Source organism: Hippichthys cyanospilos, chromosome 1 (genome assembly GCF_059441005.1).
Source record: "Hippichthys cyanospilos isolate Australia breed blue-spotted pipefish chromosome 1, RoL_Hcya_1.0, whole genome shotgun sequence".
Lineage (NCBI taxonomy): Eukaryota > Metazoa > Chordata > Actinopteri > Syngnathiformes > Syngnathidae > Hippichthys > Hippichthys cyanospilos.
Genome location: NC_142369.1, coordinates 24,396,778 through 24,407,425, shown reverse-complemented (window position 1 = coordinate 24,407,425; position 10,648 = coordinate 24,396,778). Strand labels below are relative to the sequence as shown.

The 10,648-nt window shown below is 38.1% G+C and overlaps 1 protein-coding gene across 1 annotated transcript in view; it reads left to right on the top strand.

Moving 5' to 3' along the window:
- Positions 1 to 636: 636 nt before the first annotated feature.
- pip5k1bb (phosphatidylinositol-4-phosphate 5-kinase, type I, beta b) overlaps positions 637 to 10,648 on the top strand; it is a 36,139-nt gene continuing 26,127 nt past the window's right edge. The window contains exon 1 of the mRNA XM_088425141.1: positions 637 to 834. The gene's annotated coding sequence lies outside the window, so the exon portion shown is untranslated. The remainder of the gene's footprint in view (positions 835 to 10,648) is intronic.

Genomic DNA, 10,648 nt, shown 5'->3' with positions numbered 1-10,648 from the left:
CGCAACCTCTTTTCATTTTTTTGCAGTCTACTCAATTGTTACGGATACTTAAAGGGACAATGTGTATGATTTAGACAGCTTTTCATTAAAAAGGAATCAATTAAATTATTAAAAATTTCAAAACCTTGCAAATAAATGTGTTCTGAACGACCAACGGTATGTTTTAAATATAATCGTAGGTCTTTAAATTATAGTACATGAGGAGTGGCTGCCATGTCTGTTATAGCTGCAGACAATGGTGAATGCAGCACCTCCTGCTGTCCCTAATGAAAAATTGTCTGAATCTTACACTAAGGAAAATCAGGCCGGTATGTGAATTATGGCTAAAACTTGGCATTATTAGCATTATTTTGCTTTGGGCCCCCAAATGACCTGGGCCTGCCCTGTTTAAAGCCTGTTAAACTTTTTTTTTTTTTTTTTTTTTTTAATTCCAGTACAGTACTAATTTAACTTTTCATGCGCCTGCAGTCAAATGTTTTTCCATGTTAATAGACTTTTTTTCCTTTTGAATCCGCTGTGGGGATATTTCCTTACCCAGCCAGCAGGTAGCGCTCGTGAGTGTGTTTTCAAAGTTGTGTTGCACTGAACGACACTTTGTGCGAACCACACGTACACGCGCGAACGCACACGCTCATACACTCAGTGGTCATTCTTCCTGCTGTTATTGTCAGAGTAGTTTGTGCCCGGTAACAGTTCAGTCAGCCGGGACGTACGCCGTGCTTGAGTTTTATTCATATTTTTGCGGACTTGACTGCAGCAAAACGTAGCACCACCGCGGAGAAAAAGAAAACATATTCGTCTACTGGTCTTCTCTCGGAAGAGGTCCACTAGCAGGTAAGGTTAGATCTCGGATCCTAATAAACCAAGCGAATATCTTAACTGGTTTTTACAAAAAGACTTCAAATGAATGGCGTCTCGTCATTGTTTTTCTAAATTGTTTATGTCATTTGGCGATACGTCGGAAGACGAGCGAGGTGGAGCAGGTGAATTTACTCACGCATTAATATTGTTCATGATCATGTAAACTAATCCACCTGGTTTTTATTATCTTGTCGAATTGAACCCATTTACACACTGTCCACACCATTTAAGTACACTGACAACACAAAATATTAATAGTATGAGAGATTGGCGTTGAAGAAAACATGTTTATCATTGTTTGTGTTGTAGGACAGCACTGAGTATCAAATCAAAATATTAGTGCAGTTCCAAATGTCTTCATTACTTTTATTACTCAGTTTTCTTGAGGAGCTTTTAGACTTTGGAGGTGTACCTAATAAAGAGGCGGATGAATGGCTTCGCTTTTACTGCAGCACAATGATGAACACTGCACAATGATTGTCTTGATGAGACTTCTTGTTGTTTTATGTAAATGTAGTGAACAATCATGAATAGGAACAAGAGAGTCATTCGAATTGCATTCAACAGCAAATGACACGTCTGACGACAGTTAATTGGGTTCTGAACCTAATAACTGCAACCTTTGCAAGTTCATTGCTATTGTTGTTGACTGATTGCTTTCCAAGGATTGGATGAAGAAGTTAGCCATGTGATTTGAGAGAAACTGCAAGTACAGTATGTCTACTCTGATGGGAAATAATGATGATTGGGCAAGTTTTCTGTCATGTTTTAGAGGAAGCTAGAGAGAGCTTTCAAACAGGGAGTCTTCACTATGAGTCTTCACTGTAATGACTACCATAATAACATCAACTTGCATTTATAGTGCTTTTCAAGGAACCATCACAAAAGATGCTCTTGTCTGTTTATATCTTCTGACAATTGGATTTTTTATTGTACTGTGCATTCTAGGTCTACATTATAGCATACATTCTGTATTTAACCACAGAATTTGGTATGACGTTGGTGTTTAACCTTGAGTACACTGTAATGTCTTTTTATGGTTACATGTATTCTGTATATAATGCCACGAAACAACCACTGGGTTGTAGCTAGGTCCTTTGATTTAACAATTAGAACGATTTGCAACATTTTGAAAGACACTTGTTTTGTATCTTCATAAATGAATAGAAGATGTATGTTTTGTATGTTGATCCTTGACACAGAGCTAACCATTTCCCTCAAGGAAGTGCATTTGATTTCTTTGTTTTAATATTTTTCAAGGCTGTTAAAAAAAAAAAAAAAGCTTGAAAGATGAATAACTACTCAAAGTAGAGGTTTATTGTGGTATGTCAACACAAAACATAAATCCATCCTTTTTTTTATAGGCGCTTATCACACAAGTGTTTGAAAAATTGTGTTTGTTTCTCGGCTGCAACAATGATTTGTGCCAAGAAGTATTACCCTTGGAAAACATAGGCAGTGAAATGTTTTTAAAGAAGAATCCATATACTCAGTAGGCTTGCTATCTCCTCTCACAAAAACAAGTTCTTTTAAAATTGGGTATCATTTAACAGACTTTCCAGTGGTGTAACATTTATTGAGTTCTTTTGTTTTAGGTTTTATTTGCCACTGGATTCATGATAGATGGCAGGTCTGTGGTTTCCTTTAGGAAGTTCCTGTGTTCATCCTGAATTTGCCTGGCAGACAGCAGAATTATCCCGCACTGGCTGAAACTATTTGAAATGGAAATTGCTCATGCAAATACTCTGCTGTGTCTTTAGGGGTAACACTGGCCCTCCTGTGCCCAGCCTGTTACTCTTTAAACATAAACACAGTCCTAGTGAGCAGCATCTGTGGGTTATGTAATTCTTCCCAACAGTAAGATGTGGCACCAAATAACAGGGCTGAATTTTTGTAGCTTTAATATTATAATTCTGATTATCTGCTTTGTTTGTGTATCGAACACATCAAATGACACTCCCTACCTGGTGGAATAAAATGTAGTTGTTAAAGGGGAAGTCAGGTAAAAAATATTCCTTACAATTTTATGTTCTTCGCATCCGCTCGAGGCTAAACACAACATTCTGATTAATATTGTGTTTATGGAGTTGGAATTACACAGGAAAATCCCAAATTGGTTTTATCCATCTCACTGAGCGGCTTTTTTGCCACTCGCTGTTGACTGGCAGTGACCTCACGGTCCCAAATGGCTTAGGTAACAAACCAATCACAGCTCACGTGTTTTCTGGGTTTGTTGTGTGAAATGTGATGTTTGCCTTAGGCATCATTATTCTCATTTGTAGTTGATCGCAAGTGGCAAAATGGCCCCCACCTGGCGAAGATCAAAACGGGGAGACTAGTGGGGCCACATAGAAAATAAAATTGTAAAGAAAACTTTAGACTTGACTTCCCCTTTGTGATTTTTTTTTTGGGGGGGGAAGATTCGTTGCATACGTTAAAAAAACATCTTACTTTGTGTTGTGAGCCAAAATTAAAGTTACAAGATGTGGTCAGTCCATTTAAGTAAAAAAGAAGAAAAGGTTCTACATTAACGATACATGATACACTCTTATCCAGCATATACAAAATGAGAACATTCATGAGCAACTACAGTTGGTTAAAATTCATGTCCAGTTACTCACGGAGCCTTACCGGTAATGTTCCTGACGTTACTTACTAGGCTACTCCCCCACATGTGTAGTTGTTGATATGACTTTTGACTTGCTCCAACATCAAACAAAAAAAGAGTTTGTTTTTAGCACCTGGAATTCAATTAATTTTATTTCAGTTTGTTTTAATAGTGTATGGGCTTGTATCATCATATTTTGTCCTCAGACTGAACTCCCCCCCGTGAAATGTTTGAGTGCAGTCTTGTGATTGTCGGTCAAAGAGCGCTCTGTGTGGATGTACAGTGCTCCATGGGATCCACTGGTGATTGCAGCATAATGACAAGCATATGAGAATCATTTAAGACAGTTACATAAGTCAGCGCTAGCTCCCAACGATTACTCTTATGCCTGATAATGGTGTTAGGGGTCGACGGGCTGTTTCCAGGGGCGTGTCTTCTTGACGGGGTTTGCTTACGCTCTGATAAAAATGCCTCACTGTACTGTGATAGTGAAATGCCTTCAGTTCGTCACTTCATTCCATCTCTCTCACTCATGTTCACATTTTTTAGTAGAAAGGGAATGTCCTGGTCATCCACTTTCCATCAGTACCTGGATAGGATCAAGCTGTTGTAACCCAAAAAATCTTTCAGAGCAGATATATATATATATATATATATATATATATATATATATATATATATATATATATCTGCTCTGAAAGATTTATATATATATATATATATATATATATATCTATATATATCTGCTCTGAAAGATTTATATATATAGATATATATATATATATATATATATATATATATATATCTGCTCTGAAAGATTTATATATATATATATATATATATATATATATATATATATATATATATATATATATATATATATATATATATATATATATATATATTGGCGTTCACGCCAAATGCGAACGAGGCAAAAAAACGGACAGTTGGTTTCAACGTCTAGTTCAGTGTCTGAAGGACAACATTAATTATGAATAGTTTGGCTCTTTTGTGGCATCACATGTTATTTACAGTAGATTAGAACAATATTTGCCTCAACACGACAGTTTGGGACAGTTAAAAGAGATACTGTCCCATCCTATCTTGAAGTGAAACAATAACGTTTAACTCATTCACTGTCAGTCCTGTAAGAATTAAATTTTTATGTCTATAGCAGTCTTTGTCAAATATCCACCTCTGATATATTCAAATTAGTGCTGTCATCTTTTGACTTTTAATGCCGGCCGTTTAAAAAAAAAAAAGAGAGAGAACCTGCGAGCCGATTTCAAGCATTCTGACTGACCATAGTTTGTGTTGTTTAATTTTTTATTTTACTTTGCTAAACTATTTTTCCACCAGATCCATCGATCCATCCATCGATCCATCCATCCATCGATCCATCCATCCATCCATCCATCCATCCATCCATCCATCCATCCATCCATCCATCCATCCATCCATCCATCCATCCATCCATTTTCTATAGCAATGTATCCTCACAAAGGTCCCAATTTGAAAAAAAGAGAAAAACAATGAACGTGCAATGACGTCAATTGTTCTTCTCAGTTGGATTTCCATTGACATCCTTTCACGTTAACGGCGGTGAAAAATGTTGTGCTGTTTTTGAATACGGGAACCTCTGGGGGAGTCGATTCATAATCGTTAAGCCACAGATTTTATTTTATGCGCTGTTTTAGTTCTTGTTGGCAATCTCCACGCAACACAGCCAATAAAAATATAGAAGATTCAAATTTTTTATTGTCATATATATGGTATTAATATAATACACAATTAAATTCTTATTCCGTTCACTTCCCAAAGTAGCAAGCTAGATTCCATGTTCAAGCAATAAATAAATAGCAATGAGAACAGCAATAAAACAACAACAGAATCAATGGTGCTAATAATATAGTGCAAATATCCATCCATCCATCCATTCGTTTACTCATGTAGTGCAAAATATTAGTGTAAAATATTATTTATGCATGTAGTAAGAGGCAGATTAATGCGTGAGAGATTTGTTGAGAATCCGGATGGCTTGTGTGTAGAAGCTGTCTGCCAGGATGGCAGTCCTGGACCTCACCCCTTTGTTCTATTGCTGAAATGATCACATATCGTACATTCAATGCCATTGCAACGCTTTGTAGTTTCGCCTCGTATCATTATTCGAGCTTGATTATTTTACTTGTATTTTTACTTGTACGATATACAGTATAGTACTTTTACGATTGATTCAGTGTTGCAATTGTCTTGTGTAATACAGTGTGGTCGAGTACTGCTTGTAAGACAAACTGGTTTCTACCACAAAATGCCGTATTTGGCTATAATTAACTCTGCAGAATGTGAGCTGGTGAAGGCACTATCAGCAGTTTGTGATTGGTTAATAAGTGATGGATATGCTCTCAAGATGATGTCAAGCCCTCAGGCTTTGCCTCTAATGATTACTCTTGAACTGGTTAATCTTGTACTGCTTTCGGCAAGGAGGACTTAAGTTGTCTGACTGAAACTCTCCTAACATTTGTTTAGCGGCGGACAATGACAAAGAAGACATTGTTTTAATAAGCTAAATGCATTTTTTTTGGGTGCCCATAAATTAACATCTGACCAAAAAATACAATCAAGACCCCTATGAAACATGAAAAAAAACATTTTGTCAACTAGACAGGTCAAACAGGATCATAAGACCTACATGCAGTTAGTTGATCTGACTTGAGGCTAGGTTTGCACACTTCTGTTCACTTCTGTTGTTTGTCTGAAAGAATGACATGGTCTGTTCTCTGTTATCTTCTTTTATTGTGTTCATTCACGCTTGGCAGCACCGGCTAAATGTCACATAATAAGATATGGAAGACTGCAAACTACGACAGGCGTTAAATATGTGACATCACTTCCTGCACTGAACTTTCAGTCGCTCCAGTTTGTGACTTTTTGGGATCGTGTACAGTATGAGCAAATGATTGGAAACCATACAAAGAAGATGATGACATGCTAAGACTACGCATACATTTTTACACTCTAATGGTATCTAATACAAACACTGAGGTACAATATGCTCAATATTCTGGTTAGCAGTGCAGTTGTGAAGTAAAATTAACGTTTACAGTTTTGATTTGAAACGCCTGGACTTCATTTTGTCACACGCGCTGATGATTATTAGATTCAGTCACGTACTAATAAATACTAATTTGTCTGTGGGCTGTCTGTGTGCTTGTGTATATAAAAGGACAGTGGCAACACATGACAAAACAATACAATGCACTCTGAGTTTTTACACTTCAAACCACCCTAATTAAGATTTTCCCAATAGCTTGACCTGTCATGCGGAAAGCGATTTGTGCAATCAGGCGGTTCGAGCGAATTCTACTGACACCAACAACTCATATTATGTAACTTGTTGAAGTGGCCTGATACACGTGAAGGAGTTTTTCTGCTTCATGGAGCCATGTTATAGTATGACATGGACATGAGAACCATGGGACTGGTACAATGTCAACAAATACCAGTGTCAGTTTCATGATTGTTGAAGGAGGCCGACTTTGGATGTCAAATTAGCTTTTTTCACCAACCCTTCCGTAATGATTTCCCCTCCATGGCCTCACGGCATGCTCCTAAACAGGCTTGCAGTCCTGATTGTCACATAATCAGGCTCCTCATTAGACCACTGGTGGCTCGCTGGCACGGTGAGCAGTTGGCGGCCTTGCAAGTATTCAGATTATTCACTGGTGGCAATGTTTGTTTTCGCCGTTGTCCTTCTTGTTGCTTTGCTCCTGCTGAGCCCACATGCCCAACTCCTGCTCTCCTGCCATAGCAGTGATAAGGCAAGCAGAGGCCCACCCAGCTGGCCCAAGATGTTTGGATGACAAGTGAAAGGAGTGGAAAACTTTGGATAGAGAAAAGTCAGCATGACTTTTATATTTACAATTCGGACTGTCACTATCGAACCTTTTTGAAATCGATGATCCTATTGAGTATTTCATTCGATAATGGATTCATTCCTAGTTCACGCATATACCTTGTTATACTGTATATACATTGCACATGTAATAGTGTTTCTAAGTTCACTTTCAGATGACGGACGTATCAACATTATTCCATGAGTAAACTTAAACGTGGAGCTGTCTGTTCCATCAGTGGACATGGACAGGTGCGACTCTTAAAGTGTCTGGGAGTGTTCTTTGGCGTTTTGTGTTTGTTGCCAACTTGCCACAGCAAAGTGTACAGGAAAGTGTAACCATAATCATGTGAACAGAAATGGGATGAAGAAAACTCCATCCAAGCGTCGACAAAAACACAAAAAGACACCACAGCAAAGTGTACAGGAAAGTGTAACCATAATCACGTGAACAGAAATGGGATGAAGAAAACTCCATCCAAGCGTCGACAAAAACACAAAAAGACACCACAGCAAAGTGTACAGGAAAGTGTAACCATAATCATGTGAACAGAAATGGGATGAAGAAAGCTCCATCCAAGCGTCGACAAAAACACGAAAAGACACACGCATACACAAAAAGAAAGAAATGAAGTAACTTCGTAAACAAAACCGATTTCTGCGTTTGGTCATTTGAGCAAGCTGAGCCGTAATGGTTGTTACCCACTGTACATCCCCGTAATCATGTGATGTCATTTTCTCGCAACAGCAAGTAGCAAAAAGCATTTTAAAGGCTTAAACAGTACATTAAAAATAAGTTATAAAAGTATTTATAGAGAAAACATTCACTTTTGATGCTAAAATGGCTGAATAAATATACAGTATATATTTTAGAATTTTAAAATGACACTTTAAACTTTGTACAGTTAATACATGTTTCGATGATGTTGACAGTCGGACCCTGAAACAGAATATGTCTATTAGTTCTAACAAAAACATTGTTTTGGCATCAAACCAAAGGTGGACCTGTGTCCCAGGGCAGAATCTGTTTGCCTCACCAATAGGTGCATGTAATAAACCTTTCAGTGTTGAACAGGTTTAAAGGGAGTGAGATCAAGTTGCCCTTTCTTCCTCTTTCATATCATTGTTTAGTATATGATGTCTGATATGATGTTTTTCATGTCATGTTAGCCACCGAGACAAAGATGTAAACAGCATGTCACTGATGTCATTGGCCAAATAGTCCACCCTTTAACACATTGAATTTTCTTTTGCGTCACGTATCTCTTTAGAGAATCTAGTTTCTGTTTTCTCGCCAAATAATGGTCTTGAATTCCGCCACGGCTTGTCTGGATTCATGTGACTTGCTCAACATAGTGCTTCTTCACTGCTTCTCAAGCACAATGGAACTGAAGGGCACTCAGAATAGCATTTCTACAGGTCTCTCCTAGGGTTTGTTTTGCTTTTTTTTTAATGCTTTACACCAACGGAATGGATGTACAGTGCGTGATTGTGTCTGGTAAAATAGACCTCATTGTTTGTGGTGTAGTCTACACAGCAGAGTTTGTTCGCCGCAGTGGCTTCGCGATGAATATAATCTGATATGTCTCCATTCGAATTTATCTTAGTGGGTGGTAGGGAGCAAGTAAACGCTACAAATGGAAGAACCTTTTGTTTGTCTTCCTCCTTACTCGTGCTCACCTATCTGTTCACATCATTTGTGAAAGGTTAACTCTCCAGTCTTGTAAAGGTCACACAGAGAATGGCGGCATGTAATATCGTATTGTTTGAAGGAGGCACCATTGTGAAACAAAATATTCAGGTCTACCATGACAGTGCTGTTGCTAAGTACATACTTAACCCTTGGTTTTTTTCGGTGAAAATTTTTGGACTTTGCGACTTTTTTTGTGTTTTATCAAAGATAAAGCCCGGGGGGGGGGGGGGGGGGGGGGGAGTTAGGGGGGGCAATACAAAACTGAAATTTCTGTTGGAATGTCAAAAGAGGTCAAAAGGGCACCAAGTTCTAGTCTCTAACTTTCAGAGTGGCGCTCAGAAAATGATACCTTGGAATGTGATTGTTTGGAGGAGGCACTATTGTGAAACAAAACATTCAGGTCTACCATGGCAATGCTGTTGCTTAGTGCATACTTAATTCCACTTTCTGTAATGTTACAGTTCACTCAGGGGTGCTGGTGGGGTAATTCATATGTGCCACCCTATTAAGTTTTGATGGCTATTGTTGACTTGTACATGTACCAATTACAAGCCTCAATACACTTTTGTAAAATATCTAATGGAGTATAACAATGTGTTGACTTTGTGGAACTTTCAAGACAGTGTGACAACAAATCCTCAGTGAAAAGAACAAATAGGCGGATGATCAGTATTCACTGAAGATAATTACTTACAAGAAGTGTTCCTGCTTCGTTTCAAGGGCAAACGCAGTAGTGGCACTCTTATTCCCTGAAATAATTCTTCCTGCTTCCTTCTGCTTTTGAATTTATTGTCCTCATCTACATAGTCTAGTCAATAAATGGCCACAATGGCGGGCCAAAAAAACTTACAGGCCACTCAGTAGAGCTCAAAAGTCCACAAAGGTGAACTTAGTCTGAAAACGTACAGGAAAAATAAATCCTAATCCTAAAAAGGCCAGTATCTTTTTGACAAAAGTTAGGTTATTATTGACTGAACTGTCTTTAAGTGATTGCGTTTGTGACTGAAAATCTATAGTTATGGTTTTCCATGACTTGTGCCTTCCCCCCCAGGGAGGATGGGAGGGTGACAGAAACCACAGAGCCAGCAAGGTCTTCTCTTCTTGCCTAAAATAACCTGATATTATAACTATAATAACCTATAATAATTATAATAGCCTTATGAGTCAATTTCATTTTACATTTATTTGACTAATATATATCCTCCATATTCTGTTCTTTTCGTGTCATTTTATATCCATTTGGTTACGCTCCTTGCAGTGCTGTAGTGATATAGTTTTTAGCCAATTAGTATTCAGCTAACTTGTATCGCTATGCTGTGTGAAATCTGCCTTCGCCAGAAGCCATGGCATTCGCATCAACATGGCGCGGGCTTCTGCGCAAGCACAGATGGATATGTCAGTGGCTCTAATGCTTAATAGACAGCTGTAATAGTCAATCGAGCCATAAGTTGGCCATCTACAGGCACAAAGGCAATGGTATATTGATCCACCATGCTTAACGTTGGAAGTAGTTAAAGTTATTGAAAAAAAAAAAACATGATGCTCCACCGTAAGCTAACGGCAACCATGAGGGATAGCGTACATCGACACCAGA